Source organism: Corvus hawaiiensis, chromosome 2 (genome assembly GCF_020740725.1).
Source record: "Corvus hawaiiensis isolate bCorHaw1 chromosome 2, bCorHaw1.pri.cur, whole genome shotgun sequence".
NCBI classification, from domain to species: Eukaryota; Metazoa; Chordata; class Aves; order Passeriformes; family Corvidae; genus Corvus; species Corvus hawaiiensis.
Window position 1 is genome coordinate 11,207,209 of NC_063214.1, and position 27,632 is coordinate 11,234,840.

General features: G+C 40.8%; 1 protein-coding gene across 6 annotated transcripts in view; it reads right to left on the reverse strand.

The window, feature by feature from the left end:
- The window catches only part of NRIP1 (nuclear receptor interacting protein 1), a 95,922-nt gene that overhangs the window by 17,635 nt on the left and 50,655 nt on the right, over window positions 1–27,632 (reverse strand). For 3 of the 6 annotated variants that reach the window (XM_048293739.1, XM_048293737.1, XM_048293738.1), the window contains exon 3: window positions 5,351–5,399. The exons of 1 other annotated variant lie outside the window; for it this stretch is intronic. The gene's annotated coding sequence lies outside the window, so the exon portion shown is untranslated. Of the gene's footprint in view, window positions 1–5,350; window positions 5,400–14,046; window positions 14,196–26,499; window positions 26,553–27,632 lie in introns of those variants that run through there. 2 more of the 6 variants (XM_048293743.1, XM_048293742.1) reach the window with 2 other exon arrangements.

A 27,632-nucleotide genomic window follows, 5' to 3' on the forward strand; every position in this document is an offset into this window, starting at 1 on the left:
GCTGGCAAGGGGAAGTGTTTAACTATCCCTCACTGTAAGGATATACACTTTGAAATAATTTCTCAAAATTTATGTTGATAAAGGTGCCATGCATTTTAAGAAGATAATATGCCATCACAAAGTTGTGGAAAGGAAACCTTCTGTATCTGTTTTTAATGAGTTCTTCATGAAGAAAATAATTGCAAGAGCAGAAAAAAAAAAAGCTACTTATTATTACTGCTTGTTCCATTACTGTCAGGAGAGTTGAAACAGGTGCTTATGCCAAATTAAAAACTGTATAAAACAAAGCAACATAGATGTGTGACCGACTTTTGAAGAAAGCATGTGATTTTCTACATAAAACAACACCACCCCAGAAATAAAAGACCTATTAAAAATAAATCGATTACTCCATACTTGCATATAAGTATTAGCTAATTTGGGATCCTATTTCACAGTGCCTGTGAAAACAACAGCCTCACTAAGGCTTTACGAAGCCCAAAGTGCTGGTGTTATACCAACCAACTCTGCTGCCCTGTTTGCACATGTTTAAAGTAAGGGCTGTGCTCAAGAACCTGCTGAAGTCGTGTGGCACAGAGCTCCTACAAGGCAAGCCAGACTAAGGGCCTCGTCACAGTCCAAAGAAACCCCAAAGACCCTGCCAAGCGTCTGTTCTGCAGTTCTCCATGTGGGAATGCGGGATTACAAATGGCGTGAGGAAGGACAAAGAGCAGGGACGATTTTCACTGCTGAACCTCACTTAATGCCACACAAAAGCACAGCCACTGCTGAGGTGCTTGAAAAGAAAACCCCACCTCCAGGCAGAACGCCTGTGCTGAATTTGGGAGAGTTTATTGGTGACCTAAAGACATGTTTGTAAGAACCACCTCCTAAACAGAACTAAAAGAACAACAACAACAACAAAAAGTCAGTATCTTCGAACACACTGAAATCTTAAAAGATGACTGAAAATTTAACTGATCCAAATATTTTAATTTTTATATTTTACTAAGGTATCCTGTGAAACTGGAGTATAAATCCTTTTAAACTGAACTTAGTTTGTCCATCCCTAAAATAGATTTGACATACAAACACAAACACAAGGTCAAGGTCACAGATCAGCAAGAAAGATTACAGAGAGGACTGATGTCAGAGCTGGCATTTGATCAAAGCTCCTGGATGTATCTTTTTTTTAGTACACTTACCAGAAATACCACTACCCTACATTTTCTTCACATTGGTACATTACATGTTTTAAGTATTCCCTACCCTTAAGAGCAGCTGCTCTGTCCTTATTTTGATAAGAACTGTTAGGCAGCATAGCAAATAAACTAAGGAAAAGCTCTTATGTTAAATGAAAAGGAAGGGAAAGACTTTTTGCCATCTTTTTCACTCTATTCAGCCATTGCTAATATATATAAACCACAAATCTAAAAGGAAAACCCACTCAAACACACGGCAAGACCAGAGTCAGGACCTTGGGTTTTAACTTGGTGCAGTCCAAGATACTTATCTTAATATAACAATTGTATATTTGAATGTGCACTTCCAAGCACAACACTTGCTTATTTACACTAATTATCTGTGTGCACAGCATATATTTCTCAATGAACAACAACAACAAAAAGAACAATACAAGGTCTGTGCAGAACACAATCAAACTAACCTCTTCTGTAATCAGGACAACATTTACCTCCTAGAAAGCTTCTCTAATGTTGAATGCTGAGTAAGTGAGCAGATTAAACACAGTAGCAACAGTTGACAGACTCATTAAAACTCAGCTGCTGAAAATAGTTAGCAATGAAAGTCATTTACTGATCTATCCACCCATCGATGCATTCTCAAAGCTTTGGACACATGCAGGAGAGTATTTAGCTTTACAGGTCACGTCTACCACATGTACCCCTCTGATGCCTGAAGATGAACAAGAGGTGTCTTGGGTGACACAATGTCACATGGCATTCAAAGCTGCACTGCTGCCACAAAGTTTACATGCTCATTGTAATAAGTAGTAATTTAAAGAACAGTGTGGCTTGTACTCTTAATTCTTAACCCCCACTTTCAACACCAGCACTGCTCTGATGTTAGTCTAGACATGACTGGGAGCAGTTTATCTTTAGACAGACGGATATGTCTATAAATAGGACTGTTTGTGTTAGTATTAAAGCTTTTATTGGAACCCATTTGGGGTGACCTGCATAGCTCACTCATATGTGGGCATCTTGGACACTGCCAGTAAAACCTTCAGGCCATCACACACCCTCCTGCATCTTGTTTCAGCTATTTAACATTTGTTTACTGATTTTCCTCCATTTTTGTAGAGGTAGTACATTTGCAGCTCTCTGCCTGTAAGACTGGGTTGTCTCAGCTACTAACAAAAAGGCCTCAAATGAAAAAAAGATGGGAAAAAAAAGGTTTAAAAAAGGTTTAAAAACTTGTCTCCTTTTTGAAAACATCCTTCACAAGAATTAGGTTGTCACCCTTTTAAGCTATAGTATTGCCTGAGCTACTAGGGCCAGACACAAATCACCCCTGAAGCCTGGGATGTCAGCTTCTCAGCACTGTGGTATAGGTGCTTTTAACTCTGATAGTGATTCATCAGATCTTAAAACAGTCACTGGTTTAAGATCAAATTGAGTTAAGTTGTAGACCTCAGGGCAATGCAATTCTGGTCTTCCTTAGTCCTCCTTTTCTAAGCCCTTCCAGCAAAATGGGAGAAAAGGGGAGGTTGGTTAGTTGTTGTTTTTTTTTTTTCCTAGGTGGAATTTCTATCCTTCCTACTTTGTGAAAAGCTGATAACGCTTCTTACTGCAATGAAGAGCTAGGAAGGGAAAAATAAAAAAAATGTAAATCAGGCAATGATTACAACAAACCAACAGAATTTCCTTTGTTATCCACAAACAAATCAGCAGCTTACTCTGAGAACCAAACACACATGAAAACGTGTATACAGGACATATCACAACCAAAAACATTCTAGGAAACACATCAGCTTATTAGCAGTACAGCTACCCAACATGTGAAAGCCTAAAGCAAGTACATTTGGAGTCATGCACCTTTTTTAAGTTTACAAACATGGAAACTCAAATGTGTGAAAAAGCCTTTGCTTTAATTCAGCTGTATTACAGTGAATAACTGTTCATTCCATGTCACGGCAAGTCTTCTCTCAAGCTTATACTATAAATACCCTCTTTAATCTTCATGACCAAACCTTTGATAAAACAAGTCAGCAGCAGTTGTGGGTTTGGGTTTCTTCCCGTTAAATACAAGCTCAGACTCTTTACATACATAAGCTATAGAAGCAAGTTCTGCTTGTTCTGAACTTTGGATCAAATCACCCACTCTTCAAGCAGCAGGGATGTGGCAGGCTGCTATCAGCAGCCAGTGGTGGTTTTGGCTGTGACACCATGTAGACAGTATCTGAAATCCAGTCCTTATCCATTCCTCTTTGGAGAGCTGGAACAGGCATCTTTCCACACAGTGATCCAAATGTAAAGCATTTCAAGAGTGCTGTCTTTTAAGAGGGGGTAATGACAAACTGCAGTAAACAACCAGCCACTGCAGCAATGACAATAAATATGACAGCTAGCACAAAGTACTTCTGGTCAATTTAGTAGTCTAGTCCACAACAGTGGATTATGTTGAAGAACTGGAAGGTTGTCAATGCCCAATTCTGTAAAGGTACAATTTTTACTTATTTTTTAGAAAAAATATTGTCTGTGGTCATATTTACATGTGTGAAATGTCAAATTAAGTTTTTAAAAATCTTAAAATACCGTATCGATGAATAGTGTAGTAGTAAGTCCTTGAACGTTGTACTTTCTTTTTACTTATTTATTTTCCCTTACATAAGTAGACCTATGAATTTTACAGGGCAATGAAATAATGGCAAGGTTATGCACACATGCAGATGAGTGCATGAGAACGGCATATTAAAGTTGCAGATGTATCCATAGGACAGATGGGTATCTACAATGCTAAAACCCAGTAACACATCACCAGTTTAAGCATCAGGACTACTAAAAGCAAACTAGTTTACATTTAAAATTTTAATATTCTACCATTCAGGACACAGCATAGGATTTTTGAGATGTGCAACATCAGTTATTCCAGCGTTACCATTCCTCAAGTTGTTTAACAAACAGCAACCACTGCAGGTGATTTGGTTTCCCATACACTGGAATTTGATATCAATTCATCATCTAATAAAATTGGTAACAATGAAAGGCAGTGGCAGGTAGGTGGTGAACTTCTCTCTGTAAATCTTGTCTCAGCTTTGGGGGGAATATCTCAAAATTATAGTTTTAATCTATTCACTTAATGATTACGGTGAGTGGGGGAAATTGTCATAAAAAAAGAACTAAAGTCAAGAATCTAGCAAATAAACAAGCAAAACTGCACCACAGTATCTCAAACCATGTATGACGTAGTATAAAGTAATTATCTGATAGTTATTATCTATAACCACAGCTCTATAGATTCAGCTGGTCGGGGTACGTAATATTTCCAGCTTCCCCTGCCATAACAGAGATTTGAGCATGACTGACAGGTCACAAACCATGTCCTTTGTGTTATATAAAGCCATCTTTCCTTGATGTAACTGGAAGAGTCATTTCCCAGTTCAATGTAACATCAATAAGTAACTCCAGTGTTTTCTAAATCAATACATAGTAAGGCCTTGTCAATAACCTGAAGAAGTTTCATTGACTGCCTACATTATTACTAAACCACATTTTTTTGGTTTCTTCTCTTTTTCAGTCTACACATAATCTTGCTAAAGAAGAATGGTTTTGTTCAAATTTTGTTGCTCAGTTTCATCAGTGAGTGAGACCAAAAGAACTGCACTGAACACATTCATGTGATTGCATTCAACAGCAGTTAAGACTTGTGAGTATCTGCAGAATCTTACAGAACAACAAACAACTCCCAAATACCAAATAAATGCTGAAGCAAATCATACTGGAAAGGGAGGTACAAGCCAAAGAGGACAACAAAGCAATACCAGAGGGGAAAAAAGCCCATAAAAAACCCACAACCCAAAACATCTTCTCAACGGACTACATGCTCTTAAAAGCATGCAATTTAAAATCCACCTGTTGAGAAAAAGCCAGAAGTTCTGGTGGGCAAGTGAACATGTCTTCAGCCTCTCAGGAAACTCGGCAGATTGTTACCGTGGCACCCTAGATAGCAATCTCAGGAGAACGAGATCAGGACTATACAGGGATGTGAAATGAACCATCTTCTGACTAGGGATTCGTAAGAGGGGTAAGGACCAAAGCTACTGTGAATGAGACAAAGTTACCACTCCATGACCCAGGTGAGAAAAAATACAGGTTAATAAACTTTTCAAGTTCATAGCAGAAACTCATACCTTTCAAGTGTCAATGCAGGATCTTTGTGAATCTGCTTTTCACTCCTCCCTGCCAAAAATAAATATATTATAATCAGGATGCAGAAACTTACGGTGGAAAATAATTATATTTCTACAGTAACAGGAAACTCATTCTGTTAATTCAGTGTTAGTTCATGAAAGGGAGCCTGTCTTACTTCTTAATGAGGTTTCAAAGCTAAAATTAAGTTTCCCCCCAAAGTTGGTTATACTTGTGGTCGATTTGTGAGAGTATCAGAGCTTGACAAATGACACTGAGCTGAGCAAGGTGGTAAAGGTAACCTGCCAGGAGAGAGGGGATAGGTCTCCTTGCCTGGTTAATACTACCCACTTTGTGAAAAAATGCTGTCATCGGGAGATTATCTTTATTCTAACACTCCCACTATCCGTTTACCCACCATGACTAAAAAAAGCCCCAAACAAACAACCAAAAAGAAACCAAGAACACGCAACACACCCTTGGCACTGCATTCTGCTTCTCTAAAATCTTACTCATTTTCTTCTGCTATTATCATCATTATTCTCATTCAGTCGTCCCTCAGCTCCCCACTTCCACAACCCACACTCGTGTAACGTTAATGACATCCAAAGACCATTCCACACTACACAAAACACAGCTGTTATTGTAATCTTTCCCCTGAAGACACTCTGTTCATATAACCCTTTACTTCAACTTTTCAATTGTTTTTCTCTTGCACTAGATTAAGTTTAAAATTTCTCATCTGAGTTCTATGGACACTAATAACTTTCATTTCTATCCACATAACCTAACCACTTATTGTGTCCTTTTTCCTTACCCTTTTGTTTCCACAAACATTCATGTTTGCTGCAATACTCAGGCACCTCTCATACAGGAAATTCCATTATGCTTCTGCACTGCTCCCCAGGCGAAGATCATCTACACTCTGGAGGCTCTTTCTTCCTCTCCTCCACAGTAAATTACCAGACCAAAATTAATCCAAATCCACCAAAATACCTCCTGCAAGACCACAAGCCAAAACACAAACGATGTATGTTGCTTGCCTTTCCTCACAGACTTGTTTGTTCCCTTTCTCTCATCACAGACTATATGAAGTTTAAAACAAATACATCTGCACCTGTGAGATGCTGACAAGTTCAGCTGGACAGCAATTAAATGAAGCCCTAGAGCAACACTGGCCTCCAAAATAAGTATGTTTTCTTTTCCTCTTACAGAAGAAAAAATGCATTTATTGGTTTTGCAGTACAACAATATGTGCTGCTGTAGTAACACAGTTTTCACCCAATACCTTTCTTTTATTACATATGATTGGAAGGGAAGGAAAGAATGATATACACTAAAAGATCAACAGAACACAAAGATTAATGATAGGGAGAAAGGGGTACAAAAGACCTAAAATATAATGTAGAAGGGCTAAAATATAGCATCAAAGGGCTCCCCCTTCTCTTGAGCTGCTACTTTTAAAAAACTAGTGAAAGCTCTTTCACTTCTCCAGCTGGTACAATGACAATATCCCTACCCTGATGCAATCTGCTTTCACTTCAGAGGGGACAGAGGCACAGAAGACCAGAGAATGAAAAAATACTGCTCCTAGGAAAGAAAGGAGATACTTCTTTTCAGAGAGACCATAGCTATTCACTTAATCATGACAACAAATGATGACATCGATGAGGAAACTTCTGAGGAGCACGGTGAAGGCTGAGAGAGCACCTGTCCCACAGACCAGCTAAGCATAAACCCAGACCTCCTTTGATGAAACAAAGGAAGCTTTCTGTTTCTCAGCTGCCTTAATGAAATAACCTTCCGAGCCCAAACAGCAGACTTAATACTGCAAGTTCTCCATTTTTTTTGAACATAATTTCTCCTCCTCAAACCAGAGGGGTTTGATTTACTGGGTCTACATCTGAATTCTGTTTTACTGCAAAGAAAACATAACCCTCACTTCCAAAGTCGCTTCGGTATCTCTCTCCTAAATCATGTAAACCAGAGCTTGCTTGTAGCACTTTGGAAGGGAACAGTTTGGGTGACCAAGAATAACCAACCAGGATGCAAATTCCACTTGTCTTCTTTATATGCTGCCAGCTTTATGAGAGCAAGTCTGTCTGTGCTTGATATTTGGCGTAATTACTATTGTAAAATGTTTTATATTCATGTAAATTCAGACGATGACCGCGAAGTGCTTACAAACTTCGATGAGACGGAGAGATAACGAAGCAGAAAAGGAAGGACTGTAGGGAAAAAGTATGTATAAGGAGGATGAAAAGCATCAATACCAGGAGAAGATAGTGAGGCTATTCAAGCTGCCTAGGACACTGCCCCACCAGCATGAAGTCCTGAACAGTAAAAAACAGAAGAGCAGAAACGAGATGATGTCAGATACTGCACACTGTAAAACATTATAATCAACTTGCTTCACTAAAATATAAGGCCGGAGGTGAAATTCTAGGTAGCATGGTCCCTAAAACACCAGCTGTATTTGTCCACTATGTTGTAGGAAGCATTTCCACTGAACTGCAGTAAGCATTGTCACAATGCATATGGATGGAAAGTCCAAAATTTTCAGGAGTTTACAATATTTTTACTGTGATTTTGACCAATGGAACAAGAGGAAGGATTGGAAGACCTAAAACATCTTGACTCTAATCTGTTGCTGAAAAACAGGTGGGAGGGAAAGAAGGAGAAAAACCAGTAAATTACTGTCTATCCATCACCACTCAGGACCAAAAGCTCCACTTATATCAGGGAATGGGGACTAAGATTCCAAAATGAAAATTAACAGACTTAAACTGCTCTTGCAATTCACTTCTACATATAAGATACAAAGCATGCACCGAATGCAACTTATTTTTGCTAGCTGCTTGGCAAGATGTAGATGATTCAAGAACATGGAGTAACAACAAGCTCCTTTTTGCTAATGTATCTGAAAACATCTTTCTCAAGTTTTTCCATGAATTCTTGTATTTCACTTTAATTACTTTACTTAAAGCAAATGTGTATTTTTTAAGATCAAGCATGATCCATGTTCCTCACACATAATGATCACAAGAAATCTAATAGTGTTTATGACAGTCTTTCTAATACACATCCAGAAAACCCAGACTACTTGATAGGGATATGTATGCACAATCTTTGCCACTTCAGGTACTAAAATCTCTCTTGTTTAACATTTATTTTTGTTTAATTGGAAAATTTGATTATGAGTTTAATTTTTGAACAGTAAAGCTCATCCAGCCATTTTTGATTTCAAATTGGCTTGCACTCCATCATGCTTAGCTGAATGCTACAAAAACCTTTGACATTGTGACCTCATAAATCTTGGAGAACAGAAGAAATTCTCGTAGGAGCAGGGAACTGTTGGTAAGGTACTTCTTCCACCGTTGACTGTACTCTGTCAGCTGTAACTATGTGCAAGTGTCCACACTTGCAAATTACACAAAACATGCATCTGAACTACCCTTCCATGAAATTATTTTCTCTGGTGAAATGACAGTCACAGGTAGAAAAGCTGAGAAGAAGAAAATGTTTGAAGTTGACTAAGTATTAGGTTTTTTTTCCGATGAAACATACAACCATAATTTAAAAACTTAATAATACCAATAAAAAAATAATCTTGATGTACTCCACCACCAAGCTGCAGAGTATAAGCAACATCCTAAGAACAGAAAGGACTTTCATAGACTTAGCCGTTCACTACATGAATATGGAAATAAAATCCCAAACTATTTTGGATTTGAGTGAACTACGGAATTAAGTTCCGTATTTCTAATACATAAACTGAGGTCATTAAAAAAAAACCCACTCACAAGCAAACTAACAAGTAAGAGGCATTTCAGTTACCAAAGACCTATTTCAATCTGACATCTAAATATCTGATGTTAGATGGCTGCTGCTATTTACAGACTGATCATAGTAATTTCACTCCTCCGTTGTTCACCAGGACCTCTCATTACGTGCACTGCGTGGGTCTAAACCATGTTGGAGGCTACTGGGTACTGTCAAAATTGCAAGAAAAAAAAAGAGATTCCATCTTGGAACAAAACAGAACACTTTAGGAACATCCATGAATGTATCACACCAGTGCTTTGGAATATTGCTGCTCTACACATGAGGAACAGCAATGAGGACAGGAGAAGTTTAAGCCACTTGCCAAGTAACACGTGAGCCCCATATCCATAGCAAATGAAGAAAGATTTTCTGAATTTCAGCTGAATTACAAGATATTCTCTCTCTACAATTTGTGGGCATTTTGATTTTTGGTTTCTTTTTTCCCCTACTAGTGAAACAAAACAACAATTGGATACCCTAAACTTAAGGAAATAACGGTGCTTACTACTAAAGGAGTAGGAATTGCACACTACAGTAAATGCCTTTCTCTTCCAAAATAAGAAAAATTACTGGCACTCCCATCACCCTCAGATGGAGATGTGTGTCAGTCAAATACAGTCAATATGGGTATTCCACTATACCTGCTGAAACAATGTTCCCTCCAAGAAAACACCAGTACTGAACTAAAGTATCACCATCAGTACTGAACTAAACACGAATGATAGCATTATCGACAAAAATATAATTCCACAAACTTTCCCTATTTCTCAGGGATCTAACATGATGAAGCAGTCTTAATGAGCTGGGCAAGAACATGGATTGGAGCTGCAAAGACCATTGCACAGCAGAAGCTCTTCTGATCTACTGCCCAGTTTCAATCTCTTTCCTAACCAAGAACAATGAAGTCCTTTTTACCCTGAAGCAAGGGTCTCTCATAGCAAAGTATGAATGTCTGTACACATACATAAGCACTTCCTTCCCAAACAGGTCCATTTTTAATTCCTTGCTTTTGAAAGCTGTTAAAACCTGCCTTTTACCAGTCTAATTCAGCTGTAATACAGTCGCAGCTCAGAGGGACACAGGGTGTGCATTCATCCCAGGTTACACCAGCAAAAAGGCAGAACTGCAGCAGCCTGTGCCAGCAGCAGCAGGGCAGTGAAGGAACTGATGCTGCAGCTGCAAGTGACTCCACACACAGAGCTGTTTTTTGCATGTGCTGAACTGCTGGGTGGTGCCCATCCTCTGGAATCCTGAATTACACCAAGCCCGACTGAGCCTCCTCTGCAAATCTCCTAACTAGTAACTAGTAACTCCTAACTAGTAACTAGAACTAAGCCTGCAGAAATGAGTTTGCTCCCCCTTAGTAATCGATATTAGCATTTTTCCTAATGAGCTTGTACAAACTCAAATTCTAGCTTCAAAAGCTGGAAGTTTCCAAACTGACCAAACTCAGTAAATAACTTGGCTCCTATACCTATTCATTTGTAGAACTCACAGATACCTGCCATACTCTGTACTCTTTGCCAGAGTGAGAGAAAAATGGATCAAGCAGTTGCCAGTGACTTAAACATCTAAGTCTGGGAGGAGGGGAGGCATCCAAAACTTCTAATTGCTAATAGTCAGTGCCACCTACGGCTGATGCTGCAGAAACAAAGATCCAAACAAAGAAAAAAAAAAAAAGGTATTTGGAACTTTGGAACTTTTAACAAGGTTTTACAAATGGCTTCAGGAGAACAGATTAGACAAAAAATGACTAATAATTTTCATCTATTCTAGACCATTTACCACCATTGCCCTAGGTAAGGCACTAGTATCAAAACAAGGTCCAAATTCTTTACATGATCTTACAACAAAAACATCTAAAAAACACTGAGTTTTAAGTGCAGCTTTCTATTATCTTACCACACTCATCTCCTCAAGCAAAATTAATCTTATTTTTATTAACAGCTCCATTTCAACCGTTCAACCTGGCTCTGTTGCTGCAGATGCTTTGTCCAGTGGTCAGGAGAAAGATGCCAGAGTTGTCTCATCAGGCCTTGCAAAATCCTCCCCTGTCACCCCAACAAAGTATCAGCAACACACTTTATTTTCAGGGAAAGTTAACCAACACGATAGACACAATAATTCCCTCCAGAGGTTTCGCAGCAGTCTCAGTTCAGTACACAAGGCCGTTAATTACACAACTGCCTTTAGCATTAGCAGGATTCTGGTAGTGACAGCACTGCTTGAGTTAAGGCTGCCTTCAGTATCTGCACAGAAAATCTATTTACTTGAAGTTACGCAACACCTCCACTTCCTCTCTACTATGGTAGAGCACATTAACAGAAAGAAAAGCGGTGGAGATGGGGAACAAGCATTTCACAATCTCAAGCAGGGCACAGCCACCCTTCAAAAATAGATCTAATCTGGAATTCACCTCTAAAATCTGCCTAAATTGATAATAACACTCAAGCATCAACTCTTACTTAACACTTGATTAGGTATTTCCAGAGGAAAAGCTGTGTGATACAGCTAACCAATACTGGAATCAACTGCATACCTCCAAGATAAGCAAGAACTGTTTTTAAAATCCAACTTATTTGGGTAAGGTTGTGTTTGGGTTTTCTTCCTCATTTGGTTTCTTCTTCGCCACCTCATCCACAATATAGCAGTCTACCCCAGAACAAGCTGTATTCCAAAATTCTCATCAAGATTCTAATGTCATCAGTCATGCTCATTCAGTAAAGTTGGCAGTAAAATTTTTAATTCGGCAGACATCCTTCTACTTTCCATTAAAAAAAAGAAAACTAGGAAAAATCATGGGCTACTGAAGCTGGTATATTTCATGGCACTAAGAAAATCAAGACAAAATGAAAAATAACACATCATCAGTCTTCTTTTAACTATGATCTGAAGAGTCTACCTCATATCTCTAATGATACGCTGAGAATTGACAAAAAACAAAACTAAGCAAAACCCACAACAACTCTCAGAACTGGCTTTTTTCTACAGAGGAATTATAAGAAGACCCAAGGCAGTCACAGGATCCTTGACTGGTAAAATGTTTTCAAGAACTTGGATTTAATCACATGTCATTCATTTTCTTTTCCTCTGATCATTTATTTAAAGTCATAGGTTGAATTATTTATGAACAAAAGTTAATTGCATTGAAATGCAGTAACACCCTGTATTTACCTAACACTTTCTTCAGAACTCAACCTCCTGTCACTAACTGGTTAAAATCTACAAAAAATTAATACAGAATTTGAGGTAAGAATTAACCATTTCTATAGCATTACTGAAATTCACTACCAAAACCTGGTTAAATATGGTGAAGTCCCTGGATCCTCCCATCTGCTGTGTAAATTGTGCAACTGTTTTTAACAACTTCTGGTTTTGTTACAACATGTGTTTATGTTGAAAAAAAGAAAAAGTAATTCAGGGGGAAGAATAGCTTACTCACAAAATATTTGGTTTGAACAAGTAAGTTTTGACTAATTATTTGCAACTAAAGTCATCATATTTGAGTTCAGTCACATCACAAAGCCTCCCGAACTGGAGTTCTTAGAAATTTTCTTAGCTGCCTAAGGATCTCGAAGATCAACAACTTGCATGTATAAGGCTGTATTCACACTCCTTGAAAGGTGTAAAATGTAAGCTCAAGGGTACACCCATATAAATATACCCCACATCCATAAAGTGTTAATCTTAAGTCAGCAAGGCCATATGACAGAAGTAACTATTACAGTGCATGACTGCTGCTCAGCAGTGAGCATTTTCCAAGTCCCTCATTTCCTTAAAGCAACTCATTTACGTGTCACCTGCCAGGACAAAGAGCAGAGAGAGGATTTCACAAATACCTCTGTGGCTTGTGTGTGGTGATAACACACCAGGAAAGATGGATTTTCATTTTCTCATCAAGTTATTAGATTAGGTTTACACGCAGATTTAAATGCCCAGGAGGAGTCTGCCACCTGTCCTAAACTTAATTAGTCAGGAATGTCTGCATGACAAGAGCAGATACTTCAGATGTTTTGGAGTGACCACAACCAAACATCCAAATAATCACCACCACAATTTCAGTGATGCCAAGAATGAAGCACTAAGCACAGCCCTCTGTGAAATAGCCTGAGTTTTATTAATGGAGTGCTTCATACTTCCCACACAACTGACATCAGCTGAGCATCTGTAAAACCAGAGAATCAACTATGTAAAGTCTACAACTGGGTTAAGGAAACGAAGAGCCGTAGATTTCCCACTAAAATAAGGGTGCATATTTATGCATTACTAAGAGGGGTGGTGGTGGGGGTGCGTGTGTGTGAGATATGAAGACTCAAATCCTGTAAGACTTTTCCTCAGCTTTGTTCTCGTGCCGTTTATCACAGCATCACATCTAAGATTTGCAGGTTTTTATACCTCCCCTCACCCCCTCACATACCCCCCTCACAAACACGTAGGACCAGCACAGCAGATTGATAACTAGGAAAAAACACCACAGTTTCGCATTTAAAGAGGCAAACACACCCATGTTCAAGTATATTTCATATTTATCATCTTGCTAAAAGCTAAATCAAAACCCCCTTAAAACATTAATTAGAATTTTATCTGTGTAGGTACGTAGCAACTACTGACACTGATGTAACTGAATATAATACAGAGAATTCAGTTAATCTTCTCCTTATGTTGCCACTGGCACATAAATTTGTCTCATTAGCAGGGGCTACTTAGTTCGCTGTAGTAAACAAAGCTGCCGATACGACAGCCTTGCACACTTTTCATTCATTCACGTATTTTTCTTTCCTCAGACTGCTAGCGTGTGTCATAGAAGAGCCGAATGTTAAACATTCCTGGAGTGTCACAATATGTAATACAATAAAACAGATTACAACCATACCTTTCTTTCACAGCAGTGGTGCCAAGCACAGGTACACTGTAGCAATCAATTTGTTCTGCAGACAGTAAGGCTTTCATAGAATACTAATGCAAAATCTCTTTTCTTTCTCCTTCGACTTGACTCCCCAATGCCTGGGTCCCGACCAATACAAGGAGGAGGGCAGAATGTCTTCTGCTGAGATAACCACAACTACTAATCAAGTATACGTGTACAAGGGCACAGGATTAAACCTCCACCAGGCTTGACTCGGGCACCGAGAGCAGCTCAACACATGCACAGCAAGGTCAGAATTAAACACACACGCACGCACGCGCATCTACTTGAGGGAACTAATTTATCACACTTTACCACTGACGGCTTTTTACCTCGGGGGAGTAAAATTACATCCCGGTGAACTGACGAGGTTCAGACACAACAGCTTCCCACAACAAATCAGATCTCTCGGAGAAGGGAACTGGGCTCAGAGGTGAACGCTCCTCTCCCAGCTCCTCAGAACTCCGTGCACACCACGCGTGTCTGCATGTTTGTGAACGTGTCTCTGTGTGTGTGTGTGCAGGTTTGTGCACACACGTGTGTGAGATGCAGCACCAGGCATTGGCTAAAACCAGAACCACAGCGGCAAAGTTCAAAAACAGGCACTAACTCCCCTTCGAGAGAGTTCTCTTTCGGATTGTATTTATCTTTACCTCTTAACATAATCAATCTATCAAGTCTAATTACTCCAGAAGAAAGCATTTTATTATTGTCTAACATAGCAAATGTCAAACAAGCTGTTCATTTACCTTGAAGTTTATTAGCATAGAAATGCAACATGAAGATGCTCTCAAAACATTGTCACTTGTATTCACAACGTTTTCGAAAACCACTTAGCAGGTTTTTATTGCCTGGCATAGTTGGATACTGTTTTAGTTCTTAAAATAGGCAGGGCATTATCTTAACTGTATCACCCTTGAGCTGATATAAGACCTTTTCTTTAAATATCCAATTTATATTTAACTTTTCTCTTTGGTTCTCTTTAAATGAACGCTTTTCCGACATTCCAGTCAGCTGTACATACGTGGATACATGTGTTTTCATAAAGGTTCATATATGTGCCTTTGAAGGAGTGAAAAGTGAAACACTGAAATTTCAAAGCAGGGATTTTTCCCCCCCATCAAGTTCTGCCCTGTCATGCATCCTTCCTGGCATTTTCCTTCCAGTACAGCCAGATGAACATTTTACCAAAACCATCAAGATGAACCCTACAAATTATCATTGGTGGGGTTTTAAAAACACTGCTTTTGCATGTGATGTGTATTGAGAAGAAAGCACTGCACAAATGCTCCCCTAAGTAACCCCCAAAATAACGCCCGGCACTTTACCTAGGACAAATTAGCAAAATATTTTTGAAATATCAGTGGCTTCACAGAGACACCAGCAAAAAGCAGCGTTAATCAATACTGATGAGCTCGTCCTTGACATACTGACCGTGTCATCGGGCTATTGTCATGTGATACCATGTCATTTCCCCACCTGGCTCATGACCTTGTCCTTTAAATGACCCAAAGCTTCCCTCAAGTAGCAGGAGGCCCCTCCCCGCTGCCTCAGCAAGGTCGAACGGGTCAGCGTGTCCTCATCTATAATCCACCACCATTTGTCAGCAGGGAGGCTGGAGGAGGCAGGCTTGCTACAAGGGGAGAATGCCCAATTAGGCAGCTGTCACACAAAGCATAGGCTGCAAAATTATCCCCTGTCAAAAGAAAGAGCAGCTGCGGGTGCCAATTACAGCAACCTTTCAACCCTTTAGGTACTGGAAACTACACAGAAGTAAATGAAGTACAATTAGTGATAACAAATCGATGAATTAGGACAGTAAATTAGAAATTACTAGCAGGTGAGCTTAGGTCTCCCATAATATTAAGGGCACAGCACACCCCAGGCAAGGGCAGGAATATACAGATTTCACAAAGCACATCAGTTTTTTCTTATCCGTGTCTTCCTTGTGTGGAGCCTGTTTCCCTCTGTCGTTTTCTTCTCACAAGCCAGACAGTGCAGGGAAAGGAAAAAAAAAAAGGCAGCCCAAAGAGGAAAGAAGTTGTAGCACCCAATCTGCCCTCTTTATCCTGGCAAATGCAGTTTCCTCCTTTCTCAGGAGGACCTCAGAGCCAGCACAATCTCTTTCTAGTAAGTACACTCCATTTGACATTTGCTGCACCACAAGTTCCAACTGAACAACATTTACCCCGGGGAAAAAAAATGAACCAAGAACAAATACAACCAGAAAAATTAAACCCCCTAATAAATTTTATGTCAGTTACTCTTGAAGCACTTAAATCTGAGTTAAGTGCTAGATTTTTGACGATAGGGGAAGACTAATTTCTCCACATTTCAGTTCTCACACAAATCATGCAGTGGCATCTCTGAGCATATATAGAGCCTAAAGTTTGCAAGCAAAGTTACTACTCCATGATTTTTTTTGCCTTTTACACCTTAGTGAAAAACTCACAAGTGGTTTTTTGCCCTATTTTATTAAGCGGACAGCCTGTGAAGTTACTGTGTGCTGGCACCAAAAGGCAGGTCCTATAGACCACAGTAAATCCAGCTTCTCCTCCAGTGCATCAGGTCAACCCTTTAAACAGGCGAGGGCTACCCATGGATACCTGGGGCTCTGCATGCCCAAGGCAACCACAGATGGATGGTCACCTTACTAGTCCCTGGCATTTACAGAGTAAGAAGCCTAGAAAACAGAATAAGGAAAATAGGAGGATAGGATTAAAAGTATGAATAATTAACATACAGCCACGTCAAACCATGGTCGAGACAGTGGTACCAACACCTTTGTATTTAGGTGCTTTGAGTCAAAGTGACAGTCAAATTAGAAGAACAAAATTCAAATTCCAAGATGCCATCTCCTCTTCCCAGCCAGCTCACAGTCATTTCAAACTAAGTGAAGTTGCCATTTCTTGTCAATTCTCTCCTTTCATTTCTCATTCCCTAATCCCAAACCCACCTTTAATATGTTCTTATGCCTTGAAACCACGTTGAGCACTGAGGAGTCCAGATTCCTCCCAGAGGCAGCTCTGAATAATACCTGTATACTTGCACTATAATTCATACATGTACTCACACATGAGTACACATATTTATGCTAATACATTCATCAAAATATGAGATGGAGCAGAAATTAAGCCACTGATCTCCAACAAGCAATTTCCTATAGCTATCTCTTGATCTATAACCACTGAGTATTCCACTGTTTTAAAAAAAATCTTGCTGTCGTAACTCTGATAAGAGACAGGATAATAGAACACTAACTATAAATAGATGTAAAAATGCTCATTTAACAGCAGTTGCAATAATGGCTCATCAAATTTGACATTTTCTTTGAGTAGCATATGGAAACCGTAGAGTACTGAAAGAGTTAATGTGTTTAGAATTCAGTTTCCATCATACTTGGGTGACTATCTCTTTAAATAATTTAAATCCTCTCCATCAACTACAAAGCTGTTTTGAAGCCATTTAGCTTTGTTCTTTACATGTGTTCTAATTAAGAAATGACCTTGTCATCACACACACCAGAAATCCTGGATTATTTCCTGCAGCAAAAATCTACGAAGCCAAAAAAAAAAAAAAAAAAAAAAAGACAAAAAGAAAAAAAAATGTATACACTTCTTCCTTTAGTGAGGAACTGAGGAAGTTGTTGGTTGGCTGAATGCTGAAGCAGTTTCACCGCATAATTTTTGTGTGTGTGTGTGTCGTTGAATGTCACAGGGCGGGTTAGCGTGACCTTGAGCTGCATCAGCAGCACAGCAAGGGTCGAGATGCCTGCAGGCGCCCTTGTACTGGATTTGCAAGACAAAAACCTTCAAACTGGCTGAAGGACATCTTAAATCTCTTCAAAGGTTTTCCCGAACTAATCTGGGCTGCTCTTAGCCGGATCTGTGCCAGTGTGAGAGGCAAAATTAAAAACAAGGTCTCTGACAGGATGTTGTCTCCTCTTAACCCTTCCCATGCAGGCGGCAATGCTGGAGGGACGCTCTCGAATGCACCGAGGGAGGCTCAACCCGCAGCAATTCTTTCATAACCAAATTATGTAAGGCACCACTTACTCGGAACGGGGCTCTTCCTCCCGCCGAGCACCCAGACGGCTCCCTGGCACCGCCAGCCCATCCCTCGCCTCCCCCGCAGCTGGAAATGCCATTTTTCCAGCACTCTGTGGGGACAGACCCAGCTCGCAGGATGCACAGAGGAGCTCGGTGCCTCTGCTCCCTCCACAAATATCCCGGGTGAAGATGCTTTTTCCAAGTGGAAGCAGTAGCACCCACCACAGCATGTTGAGCATGTTAAGGCCAGGCAGGTAAGGAGGAGGGGGGGGTCAGGAACACACAGAGGGTTGCTGTGGCAGGCATCAGACATGTTTTATGAGAAGAAATTAAAAAGTGACCACTTCTCATCCTAACCTGTGATTTCCTTCCCAGTCATCCCAAGCCAAGCAGGAAGCACAGCAGAGGATATTAACATGCGACGGGCCTACCAAGAGTTGGAGAGCATGACTGTACACACAGGGGAAACAAAAACAAATAAACCAACTGCCCAGCCTGCCTGCGACTGCTCATCATCTCACAAGTGACACAGAGGCAGAGATAACCTCTAGGAAAGGCCCTAGGAACACATGGTTACTCTATGAAACCACAAGTTTACCCAATGGATTTAGCAGCGTTATTCAAATACAACTATCGGCATATCGAAGGGATGGGTGCTTTCTCCAGAAGTGTATTTGCACATAGAATCGCCAACTCCACCTCCAGTAAAATTTTGCCAAGTAGGAGTATGCTTAGTTAGAAAGCAACATGGATCCCCACATGTGAACGTGGAGAAAAAGGCATCACCACCTTCTCCCCGTCTGTTTTAGCGGTGGTATGTTATTGGTCAGATTAAACTGTCAATTTCTACAAGGGGAAAAAAAATAAACACAAATGGGTTAAAATAACCTCAAATCTTAATCAAAAGGAGCCAGCATCACACTTCAGAATTACCTTTTACTGTTTCTAGGATATCCACCAGGCAAGTCCTTGAGGAGAAAAGGAAGGAGTCACTCGTACCAGCAGAGGGTGTTGTGATTCTTCTCTGCTTGAGCACAGAAGGCTTCGTTTATTCTGGTTTTGTACAGTCATTTTCTAAGCACTATAGTCTGTTACACGGTAACAAAACACATTTAAGTTTACTGAAGAAGGATACAGCTTTGCAGTTACGTCACAACTGCTATAACACTACCCTTCACCTACCACTAAAATAGATTCACTCCCAAGAACCACAGCTCTTCTCACAAAGCACCCTCCTTGTTAGAAGGCTTTAACAATTTCAAGCATTAGTTTTTCAGTAACATCAGTGACCGTGCCTTCTGCATCAGCAGAGGAGGAACTTGCACCATACAGATGCTTTTCCACAGGCCTAGGGTTTCCAAGGCATTTGTTACACCTGGACAGAAGGCCACGGTGTTCCCATAGCACCTGGTTGTCAGAAGGACCCCCGAGATTACCCAGAGCAGTCTCAGGGACTGTTCTGCCCCAGAGGCCCCGGCATCTCTGCTCTGCAGCCCCAGGGAAGCAGGAGGCTGGAGGCGGCACACACCTCATGTGCCTTCTCCACCACATCACAGACCCTGGCAAATGGAGACTGACACAACCCACACATGAGGATTCACTGATCTTCCTGCACAAAGGTGTTCTTTTTGCAGCCTTTCAATGACAGGATGCCATCCAGGCAGCCAACTGTGGGGGCTTAAAAAAAAAAAAAGGCAAATAAAGTTTAGCCACTTAGCCTATTACACAATGATTGTAGTACTGGGTCCTTGTGCTGTGCTTCCTAGAAAACTTTCCAGTTTACCCCAATTATCAGGAAGAGGGATTAGAAGAGACCAGTAGAAGTAGTTCCCATGTTACATGTTAACCTAGCAGAAAACACTAAAATGAATTTTCATGGTATGACCATGCAACATCTGTGATTTCTTAAGTTTCTCCAATGTGTAACAAGACAAAAATATATTATGGGTTTTCCAAACACCGAGTGTTGTGAAAACCCCCAAAACAAAAACAAAGAACTCCTATTGCAATGTTCCAGCTGAGCAGGGTGACTCAAAGATGCAACAAAAGCTTTCAAGCCACACAGTCGTTGCTGCCAAGTATGGGACACATTGTGTGGCCCTGCCAGAACTAGAAGCCAAAAGCCAAAAATACAAATTAGCAGCTTTCTTCCAGGGCCACAACAGTTCAGTAAAAACTTTCCAAATCAGGCTGTCCCTAGGAGGTTCAGACAGAAGCGGTGAGTGCAGTTATACAGCACCTGGCCACAACTCCAAGCCTACAGCAGCTCCCAGCACACCCATCCACCCGAACCACAGCCTTTGTGACAATGTCACATCTGTGGAGTTGGACAGTCACTCATTTCTACCCATCCGATGAAAGTGGTCTTTGTGGCTACAATTTCTCACGGGTGGCAAGCTGCAGAGTTAGGTAAGCGTGTTCCCTGCCTGTTCCTACCACAGGCATACTCACACCAGCACACACAAGCCCTTTCTATAAAGGGCAGGATAAGCATTTTACAGACCACCCAAATACAGGCTGCCTGCTCAATCTTAATTCTGCCATCTTCTAACTTTTGATTCTGAATACACAACATTCATATTCTTTAAACACAAGAGTTATTTTGCACGCAGTGTACCTCAGTGCAGCAGAGAAAAAGAAGGGGTAAAAATGGCAGAAGTTACTATAACATATTCTCTTTTCACTTGGATGCCGTTATTAAATCAAAAAATATCTGCTAAGGATGCTACTGACAAAAACTTTCTCTTGGGACCATACATCCCATTTGCATTAGCAGAAAAAGCTGAAAAATCATATTGTGACTGACCACATTTCCCAACATTTCTGGCCTAACTTCCCAGCAGTACCCAAAGCAGCCCTTGGTCTGGCAGAAAAATGAAAATTAATGCTACCACAAAATATTAGGTGTATCTACTTTGTAAGAAGCTTTATCAGTAGTGTATTAGTTTTAAGTATGCTTGATATAGCTGGCCTTCTTATACTAGTATGCAATAAATTACTTATACTAGTATAAAATAAATTAATATTATAACTACTACTTGACAGCAACAGGTAAGGGCAAGAAGTACTGAATAATGTAGATTAAAGTGATCAATTACTGTGATCCTTTTCATATTCTCCATATGGAGAACATCTAGAGGAGGGCCACAAGGATGGTGAAGGGTGTGAAGAGGAAGACATATGGGGAGTGGTCTGTTTAGACTGGAGGAGACTGAGGGGGAGACACATGGTCTGTTTAGCCTGGAGGAGACTGAGGGGGAGACCTCATTGTGGTCTTCAACATCCTCATGAAGGGAAGAGGAGACGCAGACACTGTGGTGAACAGTGACAGGACCCAAGAGAAGGGCATGAAACTGTATCGGAGAGGTTTAGGTTGGATATTAGAAAAAGGTTCTTCACCCAGAGGATAGTTAGGCACTGGAAGAGGCTCCCCAGGGAAGTGGTCACAACACCAAATCTGAGAGAGCCCAAGAAGCTGTTGGACAACACTCTTAGGCACATCGCTGCATCCAGCTCTGGGGTCCCAGCACAGGAAGAACAGGAACCTGGTGGAGCCAGTCCAGAGGAGGCCACCAAGGTGATCAGAGGGCTGGAGCAACTCTGCTATGAGGAAAGGCTGAGAGAACTGGGATTGCTCAGCCTGGAGCAGGGAAGGCTTTGGGGTGAACTAATTGCAGCCTTCCAGTACCTGAAGGAAGCCTGCAAGGCGGAGAGAGACTATTTACAAAGGTCTGGAGTGACAGGACAAGGGGCAACGGCTTCAAACTGACAGTAAATACCTTTAGACTAAATATTAGGAAGAAATTCTTCACTGTTGAGGGTGGTGAAGCACTGGAACAGATTTCCCTGAGAAGTTGTGGATACCATATCCCTAGATTGTTCAAGGCCAGGTTGGATGGGGCTCTGAGCTACCTGGTCTAGTGAAAGGTGTCCTTGCTCATGGCAGGGGGGTGTAATGAGATGATCTTTAAGATCCCTTCCAGCCCAGGCTGTTCTATGATTCTGTGGTACAAATTAAATAACCTTATTCTGCTGAGATCTCAACTAACACCCAGGCATCTTCCACAACTTGCTAGTAAAGCCGGATGTCTAATTTAGGTCTCCCAACAACTCTCAAATTCTCACCACAGCAATCTCCTGTTGCAGTGGGGGGATCCCCACTGCAACAATCTCCTGCAGATGTTTTGTCAAATACAGTAACTTCCAAACCTGGCACACCTTTCCAAAAAGTGCATCTCAGAAAAACAAGGCTGATGACCTGCCCAGATAACACCATTCATATTTGGGGGGTTCATTTCCTGCTTCAAGCATCTCAGATACTAACTTAAGGACATTATCAACACTTCATACTACGTACACTCACAAATATGTCCTATTCTAATATTTAACTTGTGTCCTGATCATGAATTACACGAGCATTTGCAGAAGAATAAGGACTGTATCTGTGTTTAAGACTGTATTTTGCTGAATCAGGACCCTGAACCTTAATGCAGGTTTTTCTCACTGCTGTGCCAGTTTATTTTATTCAGTACAAAGCCACCAACAGCCTTTGAGTTCTTCTGCTCAAGGTCATTTTTAACATTCACAAGCACAGCTTTTTGGCTGTCTGCACAGCACAGAATTTTTTTTAAAGTGCATCTCAGAGCAAAGTGATGTCTGGAAACATCTTTAAATAGTGAAAACCACCCTTTAAAGTTGCCTTAATCAGTTGCCTGTTAATAATTCTACTTGGCTACCTTTAATACCACAGGCTCTAATTTCGTCTCCATTTCTGCACCCACCCATATCTGGAAGGTATAAACATGATATAAAATCAGTTTCAACTTCTGCAATCTCAACGTCTAAGCTACACCTCCCACTCTTAGCCTTTGAAGGCATCCAGTACAGAATCAGGTCCTTGAGCTCCTTCCCCTGTTCCGCCAGACACAACATTTTCTAAATTTGCACTTAAAAGGGGGGGGTAGGGTGGGGAGCTACCTATATTCAACAATAATTTGCAATATTAAAAAAAAAAAAAATTCAGATGTTTGTTTATATTATGTTTTATAAAGTTAAACACAATTCCCTATTCCTCAGTCATCTTCTTTCATCACCCCAACTAACCTCCTTAAGCTTCTGTATCACTTCTTTCTTCTTATAATTAAGGATGTGGGATTGAAGGGGGTAATATGAGGAAGCACTTATTTTATTTACAGTTCTCATTGTGCTGTATTAAATATTATTCGTATTTTGTCAGCACCTGACTGATGAAGAAATATCACAAGCCTAAGAAATGAAGACAACAGTATGTTTTGGGTTTTTTTAAAACAAATATGTCAGTCTCTGCATCACCACTGAAACGCTGCATTGCCAATGTTCACCTTCAAATACTCGTTTAAATACTCTTACTTTGTCTGTGCAAATCTCAGTACAAAGCAAGAAGCAGCATACTGATTACAGAAAATACAGCTAGCCATGAAAATTGAAAAGATGGAAGTGTCTGGCAGGCAGGCATGTGTTGTATACATGTTTTGTATACACTGCATTTCCACATGTGCACATCTACGCTAGACATGAACACCTCATCCTGGTACCCCAGGCCATTGAGAAGAGAATTAAGAAGCTGACAACCAGATAAGCCCAACAGAAGAGTGAATTACACTTGTAGGGTTCCAGCCATGATCACACTGTAATACTGTTTTCTGTGTGTCCAACAAAATAGCTGAAGCCAACAGCAGTCAGCAGCGATTCCTGGTTAAGTGTATTCGCGTGCTCAGTTGCCAACAGCACTTCCTTCTCCAAAACAGGCTTCATTAATCCCCAGGTCGTGCAGTGCCTCAAACTCTCTTGCTCTCCAGCTACCAAGGGTGTCAGAAAGCCGCCCATAGCAAGTGTTCTCTTGCCATTTCGTTATTTCATTTTACAACAGTCTCAATGTAGAATTACAGGTGTTTTTGTGCTGTACTCAAGCCAGAGATTCCCACTTTACTGCACACATCTAAATTCACAACATATTAGGTGCTCTTTTTTTTTCTTTTAGCCTTAAAAATCCAATTGGTTATGAATCTCTGTTGGGGTTTTAGTTTAGTCTTAGGTTTTCCTGTTAAAGGAATTTTCTCCCATATGCATGTTGCTAGGGGACAAATAGCTGTACTTAAGAAAGACAAAAAGGGGAGTGGGGCGGGCCTGGCTACTCCTTTGTCTACACCTGGGTGTGGGGACAGTTCGCTCTGAGCGTCCGGAGAGAGAAGCTGCAGAGAAAGGAGCTGCTGCTGCTTTCTTTTTGGCCGTTCTTTCTTCCTGCTGGAAGCAACGCCGGGACCCCAAAAGCCGCTTTTCCCTGCCCTGCTGGAGACCGAGCTGTGGCTGTCCTGCTCCGCTGATGCTTCGAGCTTTCGCTACGCTGTAGCCCTGCTCGCCCTGCCTGCCTGGGCCTCCGTGGTTTTTCCCATCTGGATACATCTCGTCTGCCACCCGGGATTTGCGTCCGTCCCTGCCGTTCCAGCCTGCTGTTCCTGAGAGCCCGGGATCAGCTGCCCAGCGGTTTGTGAAGCCTTTGTTCCATCCCTTCCCGGGATCCCAGGGCACCAGAGCCGCGGGTTTCCCGAGCTCGCTCCGGAGCGCCCCCTGCAGCCGCGGGGGAACCATCGCACCTGCCCTGCTCACCGGGAGCCGCCAGCGCCCCTGCCGGCTGCGAGCGGAACTGCACCCGAGGGGAAAGGGCCTGACAGCCGAGAAGGCTGGCACTGGGTTTGTGATTGCTGTTACTGCCAGAGTTGTTGTTGTTTTGTTTGGCTGGTTATATACATATATATATATAGTAAGGAACTGTTATTCCTATTTCCCACATCTTTGCCTAAAGGCCCTTGATTTCAAAATATAATAACTTGGAGGGAAAAGGGGTTATATCTGCCACTTCAAGGGGGGCCTCTGCCTTCCTTAGCAGACACCTGTCTTTCAAAACCGAGACAATCTCTAATACATTTATAAGTTTCAGGACTCCTGACTATTTCTTAGCATTGAACTCAAAAGTGGTATCAAATCTCATATTAAAGTTAACAGAAACTTTAGTAGAAGGAAGTGAGATTTATCCTGTTCCTAGTCAAGCCATAAGCTTAAGTAAGGACCACTTCCTCATTTACTTAAGAACCAGTAGCGTTTTAAAATAAATAGTAACAGAAATAACAAAAAGTAATGGAAAAAGAGTTCCTAGGCAATTATCCTGAACTGCTCCCCTCCCTTTCTCAGAAACACTAGATAGATTCTTTTAGAAACAAAGCCTTTGATCTGTCTTGTAGCAAACATAACCCCTCAACCCAAACACAATGCCTCTATAAAATGAATACACAACAGCTCCACACTCTCAGCAATTTTTTTGAATTACAGCAGGTTTTGCCAAACTACTGGCTTAGGAAAACACAGAGCACACTAAAATTGTTCTGCTTTTTCAGAAGACACATCAGGTTTCTGTTTAGTGCATACAACAAAACGTAAGTCCAGTTTCTCAAGGTGTGCAATGGTCCATTCAAGTTTGTCTAACTCTTAGTACTTTGCCAATAGTACAATTGTTACCACCACCACCCCCAGGCTGGCTGATTTAAAGAATCAGAAATATGAATTAAAGAATCAGAAATATGAAGCTTTCACAACTTTTAAAATGCACCCAGAGATTTCAAAACATTTACAAAACCCCTGTCACTTTTCAATTATTTTCATTTACGGATGACTAACAGTATGTCTGTGCCAAACACAGACATAAAACGCATTCTTCAAGAGGCATGAATATACATAAAAACACAGATTTGCCAAATTAAAATACTGTGAGAACAACTATTTACCTCAAACAAAAACAAAAAACAACTTAAAATTAGTCAGCTTTCCAAACTTTCATTAACATCACAAAAATTGTTTGAGTTATTAGAAATGTACATAATCATAAAAAACAACATTATTCCATTGTTTCATCTTTCCTGCTGTACAAGTGAACCACAATTGAGAAACCATGGATAAGCAGAAATGCAGCATTGGGAGAAGGCAAACGGAGTACAAACTTGAAAAAGATAAAGAAGATGCAGTTTTACTACTCTAAATATAACTTACATAATTTATAAAATAGTTGCATAGATAAATATCAGATGTCCTCCTACAGGTTGTCTTAACTGTGGGGTTAATGGATCAGCCATAAAGAAAATTGACACGAAACTCTAAACCTTTCCTCCTTGCTATGTTTATGTGTTAGTACCAACAAGCATCAAACACAGCATCAACAACAAAGTACTATCCACATAAAATAAAAGAACCCAGTCTATTTGCTCACAAGAGCAAAACATACATTACAGTACTGTCCAAAAGCGTAAGATGAACAACAAAAACAACTGTACATAGAGTTCACCTCCACAGATGGCTCTATGTTGTGTGTCTCCACATCACCCAAAGGATCTCCCATGCTCATGAGGCAGCCTTCTCCTCTCATCTGTCACACTGACATTGGGAATGTAAAGAACAGAAAAGAAATGTATATGGGAAGAACCACACGGAAAATTTCCTTCCCTTAATTCTTTTCTTATGTATGAAGTTTTCCACAGGAAGAGAAATTTGGGTATGGAATATTCATGCTCACTACCACCTGACATCAAGGTTCATTTCTCTCTGAAAGAGTCTCCAAAGGATAATAAAGTAAAAGCCTGAACACTTGCAAGAAGCATGTAACAATGCAGAGAGGCAGTAAAGATTACTCCCGCCCTGAGCAAAGGGAATAAATAGATAATCATGGAAAAGAAACTACTAAGATCTTCCAAAAGCCTGCTACTTAAGAACACAGGAAGAACCTGGTCTTTCAACGTTAACAGCCATCAACATCTAACATACATCTTTCAAAGCAAGCTCAAGTCATATAAATTCATATAAACCTTTTCTTTTTTGTGATCCAAACCAGAATGCCCGAGCTGCAGCCTGCTGGCCAGATCCAATCCACTGCAACAATTCATCTGGCCAGCTGCCCACTCCTTGCTGTCCTCCCCAATGGCTAATTAGATATAGGAAGGAAGCAGGCAAGGGCTCGGGGAATTGCCCTCACATCTGATTTCCCACCACTATGTTTCATAAGCACCTGCAGCCTCTGCTCCATCAAAAAACAGGGCGGAAATTACCACATGTAGTGATGGTGTTCATGTAACTCCATATGCCTGTTAATAAATGTGAATTTTGCTCCATGTCTGCTAGCACTACCAGCCCTGTGTCAGCACAGCTGCGGGTTGCCCATACATTTCTGTTACAACATTGTACACACCCTACCACAGTTGTCCACACCTCTACACACATTGTCATCTGCAGTCCAGACCCTGTGCCACCAATGCAGCTCCCTGGAAAAGCTGGACGCTAGTTCTCCAAACCAAAAGGCTTCACACCAATCCAGGCAAGAAACGTCTTGAACTGGGGTGAGTTTCTCCCAGAACAAGCCCAGCTCACAGAGGAAGGCTCTCCGTGCTCCCTGAGTAACATCCAGTTCTAAGCTGAGAGTGACTG